Source organism: Schistocerca cancellata, chromosome 9 (genome assembly GCF_023864275.1).
Source record: "Schistocerca cancellata isolate TAMUIC-IGC-003103 chromosome 9, iqSchCanc2.1, whole genome shotgun sequence".
Lineage (NCBI taxonomy): Eukaryota > Metazoa > Arthropoda > Insecta > Orthoptera > Acrididae > Schistocerca > Schistocerca cancellata.
This window is the reverse complement of record NC_064634.1, coordinates 337404367-337419114: the sequence shown is the minus strand read 5'-3', so window position 1 is coordinate 337419114 and position 14748 is coordinate 337404367. Positions and strand designations below refer to the sequence as shown.

Here is a 14748-nt window from a genome sequence, read left to right as displayed (position 1 = left end):
ATCCTGCAAAATTCTAAAACAAAAACATATGGTTATATGAAAATCCATGAAGACAGAAGTAAATGAAGAATAGCAGGTGATGTCAAAGCAAATGAATATTATAGAAGAGATGAAAAACATAAATACACGCAGAAATGAGGAAAAGAGGCCCAGAATGTGAAATCAGAGGCACTGAAGCAGATAACAAGTAAATAAATATCTTGTTATACACTCCGTGAACACCCAGAAAAGGAGAACAATGAGGAAAATTCTTCAATTTCTTCGGAAATAATTCTTTCTCATGAAGTTTTCAGGATCTTCTCTTATATCAGTCTGGTAAGTTATCCTACACATACACAATAAAGTAACAAAAGAAAAAAAGAGATAGGAACTTAAGCTAGAAACTACAAGTAGAATGCTAGTTATTACTGAACTGAAAATGACACAAAAAAGTTGTTACAGTTTCCAAACATTCACTTTAATGGCAAACTATGACTTAAGCAGGCATGACTTAGAACACAAATTAACCATCACCCCAAGACAAGTAAGTTAATCACACTAATTGACACAGATGGCATGTTAATAAGAGACTGCAAAATGGAATACAAAAATGTCCAACTGAATATGACAGTGGTATATGAAATCATGGGAAGCAATAAATCACAGATGAATAAACACTAAATCAGAAGTAACACAATAAGTTGGAAAAGGGGACACAAATGAAAAGGTTAAGACAGTCACCGGAGGACAGTTTTCGTAACAACGCGTGGTTCAAGGAATACAGAGGAAAAATATAATATAAACATCAAAAAAAGTTTTTCCTCACCTCGGTTCTGAGAGTTCCAGAACATGTACAGAAAATTGGAAGAGAGATCAACATAAACATCATTTCTGCCCTTATTATTGCTCATGAAAACCATGTTGTACCACCATACAGCGAGACCTTCAGAGATGGTGGTCCAGATTGATGTACACACCACTACCTCTAATACACAGTAGCGCACTTTCTCTTGCATTGATGCATGCCTGTCTTCATCATGGCATACTATTCACAAGTTAATCAAGGCACTGTTGGTCCAGATTGCCCCACATTCCTCAACGGTGATTCAGCGCAGATCCCTCAGAGCGGTTGGTGGGTCACGTCGTCCATAAACAGCCCTTTTCAATCTATCCCAGGCATGTTCAACAGGGCAAAACCTGCTGGCCGCTCTATTCGAGAGATGTCATTATCCTGAAGGAAGTCATTCACATGATGTGCATGATGGGGGCACGAACTGTCATCCATGAAGACAAATGCCTCACCAATATGCTGCCAATATGGTTGGACTATCAGTCAGAAGATGGCATTCACATATCGTACAGCCGTTATGGTGCCTTCCATGACCACCAACAGCATACGTCGGGCCCGCATAATGCCACCCCAAAACAACAGGGAACTTCCACCTTGTTGCACTCGCTGGACAGTGTGTCTAAGGCATTCCGCCTGACCAGGTTGCCTCCAAACATGTCTCCAACGATTGTCTGGTTGAAGGCATGTGTGACACTCATCAGTGAAGAGACCATGATGGCAACCTTGAGAGGTCCATTCGGCATGTTGTTGGGCTCATCTGTTCTGCACTGCATGGAATCGTGGTTGCAAAGATGGACCTCGCCCATGGACATCAGGAGTGAAGTTGCGCATCATGCAGCTTATTGCGCACAGTTTGAGTCTTAACACGATGTCCTGTGGCTGCACGAAAAGCATTATTCAACAGGGGGTGGTGCTGCTGCTAGGGTTACTCCGAGCCATAATCCATAGGAAGCAGTCATCTACTGCAGTGGTAGCCCTTGGGCGGCCTGAGCAAGGCATGTCATCAACAGTTCCTGTCTCTCTGTATCTTCTCCATATCCGAACAACATCGCTTTGGTTCACTCTGAGACACCTGTACACTTCCCCTGTTGAGAGCCCTTCCTGGCACAAAGTAACAATGCAGATGCAATTGGACCACAGTACATTCCATCTAGGCATGGTTGAACTACAGACAACACGAGGCATGTACCTCCTCTTCCTGGTGGAATGACTGGAACTGATCGGCTGTCAGACCGTCTCCGTCTAATAGGCACTGCTCATGCATGGTTGTTTACATTTTTGCGCGGGTTTAGTGACCTCTCTGAATAGTCAAAGGGACTATGTCTGTGATACAATATCCACAGTCAACATCTATCTTCAGCAGTTCTGGGAACCAGGGTGACACAAAACTTTTTTTTATGTTTATATGTAAGAAGTAAGAACTATTAAGCACAATAAAAGTTTCTATTTGGCTGTTGCTTAACTGTGACTGGTACAGCTGATTTTAGCAGCAAGTTCATGTCATAAACTAGAACTGATTTTTGGGAGGTACCAGGAAACAAATATCTATCCACTCATTAAAATTTGTGTTTTCACTGTTTAGCTCAATCACTGATGCAAATTCCAGGGTGATTCCTTCGAAAAGGATGTTGTTGATTTCCTTCCTTGTTTTTGTCCAGTCAGAGTAGGTGTTTTGTCTCTAATACACTCTTTGTTAATGTTTTAAAGTCTAACCCCTCTTTCACTTACGGTGATTGAAAAGTCCTTTAATGTCTCTGAGAGATAACTTATTTAGGTTGCAATCAAAAGAGCACAAAATATCAGACTTTATGGACATCACATTTGATGTACGCCATTTCTTTTATTCCCTAGATCAGGTTACATACATTAGTTTGTTTTTTTTAATTGTTATTAGAAGTCCAGGTATGCAATGAGGAAAAGGAGATTGAGGGCGGGTTTGATTATGTAACAGTTTCACTTTCACACTAAAATATAATGTGTCTGTACAACCTTGGCCAGTGCTTCATCCACTGAATTCATTTCATAAAGTTCTGCTCTCATCTTAAGTATTTACACACCTACTGACTTGGTTATGAATGATCTAAAGTAACTGCCTAATTACCCTTGACCGGCAGAAAACTGGTAGCAGCATTGATAATGGAGTCCTCTCCTGATTTGTTTCATGCAATGAGTACAGTACCACAAATTCTTACTATTTAAGTTAAGATAGTTGTTAATAACATGATTCTCATAAACAAATGTGACTTCTCTTGTATGAAGCATGTGTATTTTTTGCCTTTCACAAACTGTTCTTGAAGATGTAAGAGTTTCACATTACATATTTTTGTACAGCTAAAAATGTCAGTCTCACTGACAGGTTTGTAATGCTGATGACTTAAAATGTGGCTCTCTGTGAAACCTAAGTGTTATCCATGGTGATTGCTTCCAGTGGCAACAGTGCAAGAAAACACACCGCAATTATTATTGACTGTGTGAAAAGTGGATACACCAATGGACTGATTCAGCTCTGATAAACAGTGTCTGAGTCATAAGGTTACCATTCTTCATTTTGTGAGTAAAGTTTTTATTCTCAGAATAAGACTGAAAACCATTTCAAAAATCCTTCACACGTGCTTTATAAGATACTCCTCACCCAGTATCACTGATGTGTGGAATCTCTTTACTTCCTAAAATATTTAAAGTTGAATCAACTCTCTTCTCACATGGGACTGTAGCTGTCCCCTTTCCAAAGGTTTTCCTGTCCTCCATTTCCCAAATACAAGAATCTTCTGAATTCTGCTGCTGATGAAAGTTTTTTCAAACTTTTCTGTTAGGCTATAATCTAGTCAATCAGGTTGTGAACCTCCACAGGAATGTTACGCAGTACTGAGCATTTCTTCATGACAATATGAAACAAGCCTTAGAGCAGACAGCTGTTCTCTCTGTGCAACCTAGTTTTGATGCCTAATTTTGTTAGAATGAGCCTTTGATATATGAGGTCATTCTTCTCCTCGATACTGGAATGTTAATTCATATAATACTTAGGTTTGTGATCCCTTTTAGTGACAGCAGACGGTCTAATTCTACATGTAGGAGGTTTACTCTCGCTGCAGCATCATAGTGTTTTATTATCTGTTAACCAGCTTCTGCATTTGGATTACGGTTTTTAAGATATATATAGAGATCATAGCCATAATACAAAGCATTCTAACTGTTCCACTGATGTAATTTTTTATCATCTACCCAATCTGTGGTATCACATATTGATACCACCTCACAGGTGTCATATAAACAGAACAGCAAGTTTCCATCTGATGCTGATAGCCGTTGAGAGGGATCTGGTGTGCCCAATGATGCATGCCCACTGAGCCAAACTCCAGTGATTTGGCACCACAAGGGCCCTCTGGTGCCACGATACATGACAGATGGCAGCAGCGACATGCCCACTTGCACTCGGAACCACTTCACCATGGGATAAAATGCGCACACCGCTTAGTCACGGCATTGACATCATCAATTGTGCTTCAATACAGCAAGTTTCTTCCTAGTTGACATTCTGACAGCTGGACTCTGTTTCTTGCTGCATTTTTTACAATGAGTCTTCCTGAGTGTGAAGAAATACGAGGGTAATCGCAAAATTAAGGTCTCCTATTTATTTATAAGTACAGAACTCTGTTTGTGTGGCACTTTGTCACACTGTTATGAAGAGTGCTTCATGCACTGTGTGTAAACATGTGCACGCCACACTGAGGTGCTCAGTCTTGGCTTGGCAGCTGTTGAGAATGGAGCTCCTGTTGGATGTTACCACCAAGTGTGAATTACGTGCAGTTATTCGGTTTTTAAATACAAAGGGCACTGCAATGATTTAAATCCATCACCAACTGACGGAAGTGTATGGTGAGTCATGCATGGATGTCAAATATGTTCATAAGTGGTGCAGAGAGGGTACAGCTGGTTGGACCAAAATTCACGACGAACAAAGGAGCAGGAGACAGTCACTTTCTAAGGAGACAGAGTCGAAGGTCGAGCAAAGCATGCATGAAGATCGGCGGATCACCCTGGATGATCTTTGCACGTTGGTTCCTCAGGTTTCCCGAAGCACCGCTCACAGAATTTTAACGTAAACATTGAACTACAGGAAGGTGTGCGCAAGATGAGTGCCACGCATGCTGACTGAGGACCACATGCGGCAATGAGTTGATGCTTCCTGCGCATTTCTTCACCACCTCGCATCCGAACAGGACAACTTTCTGGACTCAATTGTCACGGGTGACGAAACCTGGGCATACCACTTTCCACTTGAGACAAAGCAACAATCACGCCAGTGGCAGCATCCTTCTTCGCCAAAGCTGCGGAAATTCAAACAAACACAGTCTGTTGGTAAAGTCATGACAACCATTTTTTTGGGATCGGAAAGGGGTATTGTTGGTCGACTTTATGTGCACTGGGACCACAATTAACGCTGACACGTACTGTGAGACTCTGAAAAAACTCAAATGGGCAATTCAGAGCTGGAGAAATGTTGAGCAAGGGCGTGCACATTCTCCATGACAATGCACACACACACATCACTTGGAAAACCGTTGCTCTCCTGCAACAGTTTCAGTGGAACATTATCACCCACCCACACTATAGCTCTGACTTGCCGCCCAATGACTGTCACCTGTTCCCTAGGTTAAAGGAACACTTGGCCAGAAAGCGATTCAGCTCCGACGATGAGGTGAAGGAAGAGGTTCATAACTTTCTGAACAGCATGGCGGCGAGCTGGTATGACATGGGCATACAAAAACTGCCACGGCGTCTACAAAAATGCATCGACAGAATTGGTGATTATGTCGAAAAATAGCTAAATGTTCCAGCTGTGAACTGATGTACACCATTACCGAAATAAACAGGTCCATGTACTTATAAAAAAAATAGGACACCTTACTTTTGAGATTACCCTCATACAAGTTAAGTAAACCTTCTGTTTGGTGTGTTATCTTGCTCATTAGTCATTTCTGCTCCTGTCGAGACTTCCTACGATGACAGTTGCTCCCCTCTCCTTATTGTTGTGTACAAAGTTGTATACAACCCAATCCATGTAACATTTTTGTGGTGTACCTATCTCCTTCCCAAAGTAATTACATGACCATTTTGCTATTGTCCTCCAGACAATCTCCAAGAAAAACTGACTACTTCCATTTTCTTTCACCACTTAAATTAGACCAATAATTATCGAAACTTTAAACTGCAGCCCACTTTCGAACCCCTATTCATTGCAAGTGAAATTCCTTAAATGTGCACAGTCAACAGGTTTTGATTTTCTTATGTCAATGCAAGTATTTAAATATTTTCTTTCAGTGAGTAGATTCCAACCCTTTATGGTTGTTTGGAGGGTCTGTCATAGTCTCTTAATTCAACTCAAATTATTTTTCAGCCACACATTTGGAATAAAAAAGAGGTGGAAGACAGATGGTACCAAACCTGATGGAAAGAGTGGAAATTCCACCAACGCGTATTTCAAATCCCTCCACTTTCCCACTGCCAAAGTGCCTTTGTAGGTTGGTGCATTTGTCTGATGAAAAAAGATGAGGTCTTTCACAATGAAGGTCTCCTCTCTCACATTTTTCATCCACCTGGTCTAGGAAACAGTGAATCCTGACTTGGTCACAGCAGCAAATTGGTACCCAAAATCAGTTGGACACTTTCTTCCACCATGCAAAAAGCTTTCTCATAATTAATTCTTCATATAAAACATAACATCCTCTCTCCTTGGATATGCCTATGGCATCAGCTATACCACACACTTTCATTTGCTGATCATCCACTATGATCATACTATGTTCATTTTTTCCTATTTTTGCAGCTTTGGAATCACTTTCAAGTGCATCATATTCAAGATAAGGAGAATCATGTTGTTGTTGTTGTTGTTGTTGTTGTTGTTGTCTTAAGCCCTGAGACTGGTTTGATGCAGCTCTCCATGCTACTCTATCCTGTGCAAGCTTCTTCATCTCCCAGTACCTACTGCAGCCTACATCCTTCTGAATCTGCTTGGTGTATTCATCTCTTGGTCTCCCTCTACGATTTTTACCCAACACGCTGCCCTCCAGTACTAAATTGGTGAGCCCTTGATGCCTCAGAACATGTCCTACCAACCGATCCCTTCTTCTAGTCAAATTGTGCCACAAACTACTCTTCTCCCCAATTGTATTCAATACCTCCTCATTAGTTATGTGATCTACCCATCTAATCTTCAGCATTCTTCTGTAGCACCACATTTTAAAAGCTTCTATTCTCTTCTTGTCTAAACTATTTATCGTCCACGTTTCACTTCCATACATGGCTACACTCCATACAAATACTTTCAGGAACGACTTCCTAACACTTAAATCAATACTCAATGTTAACAAATTTCTCTTCTTCAGAAACGCTTTCCTTGCCATTGCCAGTCTACATTTTATATCCTCTCTACTTCAACCATCATCAGGTATTTTGCTCCCCAAATAGCAAAACTCCTTTACTACTTTAAGTGTCTCATTTCCTAATCTAATTCCCTCAGCATCACCCGACTTAATTCGACTACATTCCATTATCCTCATTTTGCTTTTGTTGATGTTCATCTTATACTCTACCTTCAAGACACTGTCCATTCTGTTCAACTGCTCTTCCAAGTCCTTTGCTGTTTCTGACAGAATTACAATGTCATTGGCGAACCTCAAAGTTTTTATTTCTTCTCCATGGATTTTAATACCTACTCCGAACTTTTCTTTTGTTTCCTTTAGTGCTTGCTCAATATACAGATTGAATAACATCGGGGATAGGCTAAAACCCTGTCTCACTCCCTTCCCAACCACTGCTTCCCTTACATGTCCCTCGACTCTTGTAATTGCCATCTGGTTTCTGTACAAACTGTGAATAGCCTTTCGCCCCCTGTATTTTACACCTGCCACCTTCAAAATTTGAAAGAGAGTATTCCAGTCAACATTGTCAAAAACTTTCTCTAAGTCTACAAATGCTAGAAACATAGGTTTGCCTTTCCTTAATCTTTCTTCTAAGATAAGTCGTAGGGTCAGTATTGCCTCATGTGTTCCAACATTTCTATGGAAACCAAACTGATCTTTCCCGAGGTTGGCTTCTATCAGTTTTTCCAATCATCTGTAAAGAATTTGCGTTAGTATTTTGCAGCTGTGACTTATTAAACTGATAGTTAGGTAATTTTCACATCTGTCAACACCTGCTTTCTTCGGGATTGGAATTATTATATTCTTCTTGAAGTCTGATGGTATTTCGCCTGTCTCATGCATCTTGTTCACCAGATGGTAGAGTTTTGTCAGGACTGGCTCTCCCAAGGATGTCAGTAGTTCTAATGGACTGTCGTCTACTCTGGGGGCCTTGTTTCGACTCAGGTCCTTCAGTGCTCTGTCAAACTCTTCACGCAGTATCATATCTCCCATTTCATCTTCATCTACATCCTCTTCCATTTCCATAATATTGTCCTCAAGTACATCACCCTTGTACAGACCCTCTATATACACCTTCCACCTTTCTGCTTTCCCTTCTTTGCTTAGAACTGGGTTTCCATCAAAGCTCTTGATGCTCATACAAGTGGTTCTCTTTTCTCCAAATGCCTCTTTAATTTTCCTGTAGCCAGTATCTATCTTACCCCTAGTGAGATAAGCCTCTACATCCTAACATTTGTCCTCTAGCCATCCCTGCTTAGCCATTTTGCACTTCCTGTCAATCTCATTTTTGAGACGTTTGTATTCCTTTTTTCCCTGCTTCACTTACTGTTTTATATATATATATACACTCCTGGAAATTGAAATAAGAACACCGTGAATTCATTGTCCCAGGAAGGGGAAACTTTATTGACACATTCCTGGGGTCAGATACATCACATGATCACACTGACAGAACCACAGGCACATAGACACAGGCAACAGAGCATGCACAATGTCGGCACTAGTACAGTGTATATCCACCTTTCGCAGCAATGCAGGCTGCTATTCTCCCATGGAGACGATCGTAGAGATGCTGGATGTAGTCCTGTGGAACGGCTTGCCATGCCATTTCCACCTGGCGCCTCAGTTGGACCAGCGTTCGTGCTGGACGTGCAGACCGCGTGAGACGACGCTTCATCCAGTCCCAAACATGCTCAATGGGGGACAGATCCGGAGATCTTGCTGGCCAGGGTAGTTGACTTACACCTTCTAGAGCACGTTGGGTGGCACGGGATACATGCGGACGTGCATTGTCCTGTTGGAACAGCAAGTTCCCTTGCCGGTCTAGAAATGGTGGAACGATGGGTTCGATGACGGTTTGGATGTACCGTGCACTATTCAGTGTCCCCTCGACGGTCACCAGTGGTGTACGGCCAGTGTAGGAGATCGCTCCCCACACCATGATGCCGGGTGTTGGCCCTGTGTGCCTCGGTCGTATGCAGTCCTGATTGTGGCGCTCACCTGCACGGCGCCAAACACGCATACGACCATCATTGGCACCAAGGCAGAAGCGACTCTCATCGCTGAAGACGACACGTCTCCATTCGTCCCTCCATTCACGCCTGTCGCGACACCACTGGAGGCGGGCTGCATGATGTTGGAGCGTGAGCGGAAGACGGCCTAACGGTGTGCGGGACCGTAGCCCAGCTTCATGGAGACGGTTGCGAATGGTCCTCGCCGATACCCCAGGAGCAACAGTGTCCCTAATTTGCTGGGAAGTGGCGGTGCGGTCCCCTACGACACTGCGTAGGATCCTACGGTCTTGGCGTGCATCCGTGCGTCGCTGCGGTCCGGTCCCAGGTCGACGGGCACGTGCACCTTCCGCCGACCTCTGGCGACAACATCGATGTACTGTGGAGACCTCACGTCCCACGTGCTGAGCAATTCGGCGGTACGTCCACCCGGCCTCCCGCATGCCCACTATACGCCCTCGCTCAAAGTCCGTCAACTGCACATACGGTTCACGTCCACGCTGTCGCGGCATGCTACCAGTGTTAAAGACTGCGATGGAGCTCCGTATGCCACGGCAAACTGGCTGACACTGACGGCGGCGGTGCACAAATGCTGCGCAGCTAGCGCCATTCGACGGCCAACACCGCGGTTCCTGGTGTGTCTGCTGTGCCGTGCGTGTGATCATTGCTTGTACAGCCCTCTCGCAGTGTCCGGAGCAAGTATGGTGGGTCTGACACACCGGTGTCAATGTGTTCTTTTTTCCATTTCCAGGAGTGTGTGTGTATATATATATATATATATATATATATATATAATAGAAGGAAACATTCCCTGAAGGAAAAATATACCTAAAAACAAAGATGATGTGACTTACCAAATGAAAGTGCTGGCAGGTCGACAGACACACAAACGAACACAAACATACACACAAAATTCAAGCTTTCGCAACAAACTGTTGCCTCATCAGGAAAGAGGGAAGGAGAGGGAAAGACGAAAGGATGTGGGTTTTAAGGGAGAGGGTAAGGAGTCATTCCAGTCCCGGGAGCGGAAAGACTTACCTTATGGGGAAAAAAGGACAGGTATACACTCGCGCACACACACACATATCCATCCACACATATACAGACACAAGCAGACATATTTAAATATGTTGCGAAAGCTTGAATTTTGTGTGTATGTTTGTGTTCGTTTGTGTGTCTGTCGACCTGCCAGCACTTTCATTTGGTAAGTCACATCATCTTTGTTTTTTTTTATATATATATATATATATATATATATATATATATATATATATATATATATTTTTTTTTTTTTTCTCCTTTCATCAATTAAATTCAATATTTCTTCTGTTACCCAAGGGTTTCTACCAGCCCTTGTCTTTTTACCTACTTGATCCTCTGCTTCCTTCACTACTTCATCCCTCAGAGCTACCCACTTTTCTTCTACTGTATTTCTTTCCCCCATTCCTGTCAATTGTTCCCTTATGCTCTCCCTGAAACTCTGTACAACCTCTGGTTTAGTCAGTTTATCCAGGTCCCATCTCCTTAAATTCCCACCTTTTTTCAGTTTCTTCAGTTTTAATCTACTGTTCATAACCAATAGATTGTGGTCAGAGTCTACATCTGCCCCTGGAAAAGTCTTACAATTTAAAACCTGGTTTCTAAATCTCTGTCTTACCATTATATAATCTATCTGATACCTTTTAGTATCTCCAGGGTTCTTCCATGTATACAACCTTCTTTCATGATTCTTAAACCAAGCGTTAGCTATGATTATGTTATGCTCTGCGCAAAATTCTACCAGGTGGCTTCCTCTTTCATTTCTTAGCCCCAATCCATATTCACGTACTATGTTTCCTTCTCTCCCTTTTCCTACTCTTGAATTCCAGTCACCTATGACCATTAAATTTTCGTCTTCTTCACTACCTGAATAATTTCTTTTAATTCATCATACATTTCATCAATTTCTTCGTCATCTGCAGAGCTAGTTGGCATATAAACTTGTACTACTGTAGTAGGCATGGGCTTCGTGTCTATCTTGGCCACAATAATGCATTCACAATGCTGTTTGTAGTAGCTTAGCCGTACTCCTATTTTTTTTATTCGTTATTAAACCTACTCCTGCATTACTCCTATCTGATTTTGTACTAATAACCCTGTATTCACCAGACCAAAAGTATTGTTCCTCCTGCCACCGAACTTCACTAATTCCCACTATATCTAACTTTAACCTATCCATTTCCCTTTTTAAATTTTCCAACCTACCTGCCCGATTAAGGGATCGACATTCCACACTCTGATCCGTAGAACGCCAATTTTCTTTCTCCTGATAACAACGCCCTCTTGAGTAGTCCCCGCCCGGAGATCCGAATGGGGGACTATTTTACCTCCGGAATATTTTACCCAAGAGGATGCCATCATCATTTAATCATACAGTAAAGCTGCATGCCCTCGGGAAAAATTACGGCTGTAGTTTCCCCTTGCTTTCAGCTGTTTGCAATATCACAACAGCAAGGCCATTTTGGTTAGTGTTACAAGGCCAGATCAGTCAATCATCCAGACTGTTGCCCCTGCAACTACTGAAAAGGCTGCTGCCCCTCTTCAGGAACCACACGTTTGTCTGGCCTCTCAACAGATACCCCTCCGTTGTGGTTGCACCTACGGTACGGCTATCTGTATCGTTGAGGCACCCAAGGCACCTCACCATTAGCAAGGTCATGGTTCATGGGGGGCGGGGGGGGGGGGGGGGGGGGGCATATATCCCCCAAGCTAGGGCTGAGTCTCAAAGATCGCAGCGTGGCAACTGCTCTACCGAGTACAACACCCCGCACCACAATTATAACAGCTCATAAAATGTACAGCATTCGAGATGGATCTCATGCCCTGTCATGTCATTAACTCAATCACAATATCTTGCAATTACTTCACACTGTGAATCTGCTTTCGAGTTTGATGACTGCTCAACTTTGACAGTGGTGTAATGCTACAATAACAATCAAATGCAGCAACAGACAGTGTTAATTAGTGTTAACATACTTTCACCATGCAAGTTTGTTTAGTTGTGGTGCTTTTTGTTCAACCTGATAGTGTGCTACCTCGGTGAAATTATGCTGCCACCCGACGCAGTGGTAAATCTTGGGACTGTTATGTTGATTGTCCTTTTTCCACACCAAACAACTGATAATTATTTTGTCACAAGTAGTTCTACTGCACTAAGCTGGGTAGAAAGAACTGTAATCAGTTGCAGTATGTAATATTCCTTTGCTTGCATGAAAAAGAGAATTATGTACCCTAAATTGGCCATAAAGCATTAATATTCCAAAAGTTACATTAAAAGTGACTAATTTCCAACTTTACATACTGTGTGGACCACTCTGGAATTATACGTCTCACGCTGACTGTTTTCAACCTCTTACGGGGCATGTTCAGAAAGTAAGTGTACCGCATTATTAAATGTTTCTTAGAAAAAGTGTATTTGAAAATCACAGGATACTGTTGATACACTTGTTGGCTACTTTTTCACATAATCACCAACCCATTTAATGCATGTGGTGGGCCATGGCACAAGCTTCTTTATGCCCTCCTTGAAGAACTTTCCCGTCAGCTCCTTCCTCCACTTCAGAACCTCTTTCTGCACCTGCTCATCAGCTAAAATTTAATTCCATTCATGTGTGTTTTGAAGAGATGATAATCTGTTGAAGCCAAGTCAGGAGAATATGGGGGAGGGGATTCAAAACATCCCAATCAAATCGGTCCAAGAGCACCTTGGTGGCTAAGGCTGTATGAGAACGGGCACTGTTGTGTAACACACACACTCCTCTCATTGGCATTTGTCTCCTTTTGTTTTGAATGTTCATTTTGAGTTTTTTAGGGTCTCACAATATCATTGTCCATTGACGGTCTTGCCCTGAGGGAGAAATTTGACCAAAATGATGCCAAAACACTGAGGACATGATTTTTTGCCCGAAATTGTGGTTTTGAATGTTTTGGCTGATGGATAATTGGTGTGACATCACTGTGACAACTGTCTTTTTGTGAGCCACCCATGTTTCAGCTCCAGCCAAAACAGACCTCAGAAAATCTTCACCTTCCAATGCAAATTATTCAAGAAACTCATCGGCACTAGTGATCCAATTTTTCTTGTGGTCCTGTCAGCTGTTTTGGATCCTCTGTGCACACAGTTTCTGATATGCCAGTATTCCTATGTGTCTCTCTTTAACGAGGGTTCCGGAGAGTTGTGGAAAATCGCAGTTTCATCCACCATCAATTGCAGGTCTTCACAAACAATTTCCTCTTTTTTATTTTCCACCAATCAGACAAAATGGGAGGACTTCTTCTCCTCTGTTCATCACAAACATTTGTTCTGCCTCTACTAAATTCCCTACAACATTTAACCACACTTGCCCTGTTCATAATACCTTCACTGTAAACTATTTCAATTTGCAAAAAAATTTCAGTAATTGTTACCATCCCATGGATAGGAACTACATCACAGCATGCTGGATTTCTTGCTGCCATCTTTCATGCAACTCAGTGAGTGGTCTCCTGTATTCCTGCAGTATTTTTATTTTCACATTGGACTCCTGAAATAGTGATTTTTCTCCTTGCATTGAGAACCAGCATCAAATAAGTTGCCATGAGAAATGTAACAGAACATAACTGTTCAGTTCAGTTTAGTTATCTTCATATTCCATGGATCATAATTGTGACCTATCATTATGATGTGGAATGAGTCAGTTTTACACTAGAATGAAATTTTTACACTGCAGTGGAGTGTGCACTGATATGAAACTTCCTCGCAGATTGAAACTGTGTGCTGGACCAAGACTAGAACTCAGAACCTTTGCCTCATGACTCATGATCCATCGTGACAGCTTTACTTCTGCCAGTCCCTCATCCTGCAAGTTTTGTAGGAGAACTTCAGTGAAGTTTTCAAGGTAGCAGACAAGATGCTAGCGGAAGTAGAGCTGTGAGGACAGGTGGTGAGTCATGCTTGGGAAACTCAGTCAGTAGAGGATTTGCCCACGAAAGATAAGTTTGAATCTCAGTCCAGCACACAGTTTTAATAGGCCAGGAAGTTTGTTTCACGCTAGTTGCTCACTTTCTCAGTGAAAAATTAATTCAGAAATTGTCTATGAAGTAGAAGGAAGTGAAAAACAGTTATGATTTCAGTTTGTGTTTGAAGTTAATTTTATTATTTATAAAATTATTTACATAATTAGGTATGTGGTCAACAGTTTTCACAGTTGAATTTTCACTTCCTTCTGTACCATACTTAGTCTGAGTAAAGGCCAATGTGAGTCATCCCTTCTTCTAGTATTATGAATGTTGCTGTTGTTTCAAACTGTTATTGACTGCTGAAAAACTGCATAAGGGACTAAATGTTCTGAGAAGTGGTTGTCGGCATGCCCAACTGTTTAATGAGCTGCCTACAAGAGGTTTTGGAGTGAGCACCACACATTATCCTTGCTCCTGTGCAAAAAACACTTTCTTCCTCAGTTACAAG

At 42.1% G+C, this 14748-nt stretch overlaps 1 protein-coding gene across 1 annotated transcript in view; it reads right to left on the bottom strand.

Moving 5' to 3' along the window:
- The window catches only part of LOC126100911 (protein HGH1 homolog), an 86313-nt gene that overhangs the window by 50803 nt on the left and 20762 nt on the right, over window positions 1-14748 (bottom strand). The gene's annotated exons all lie outside the window — the stretch shown is intronic.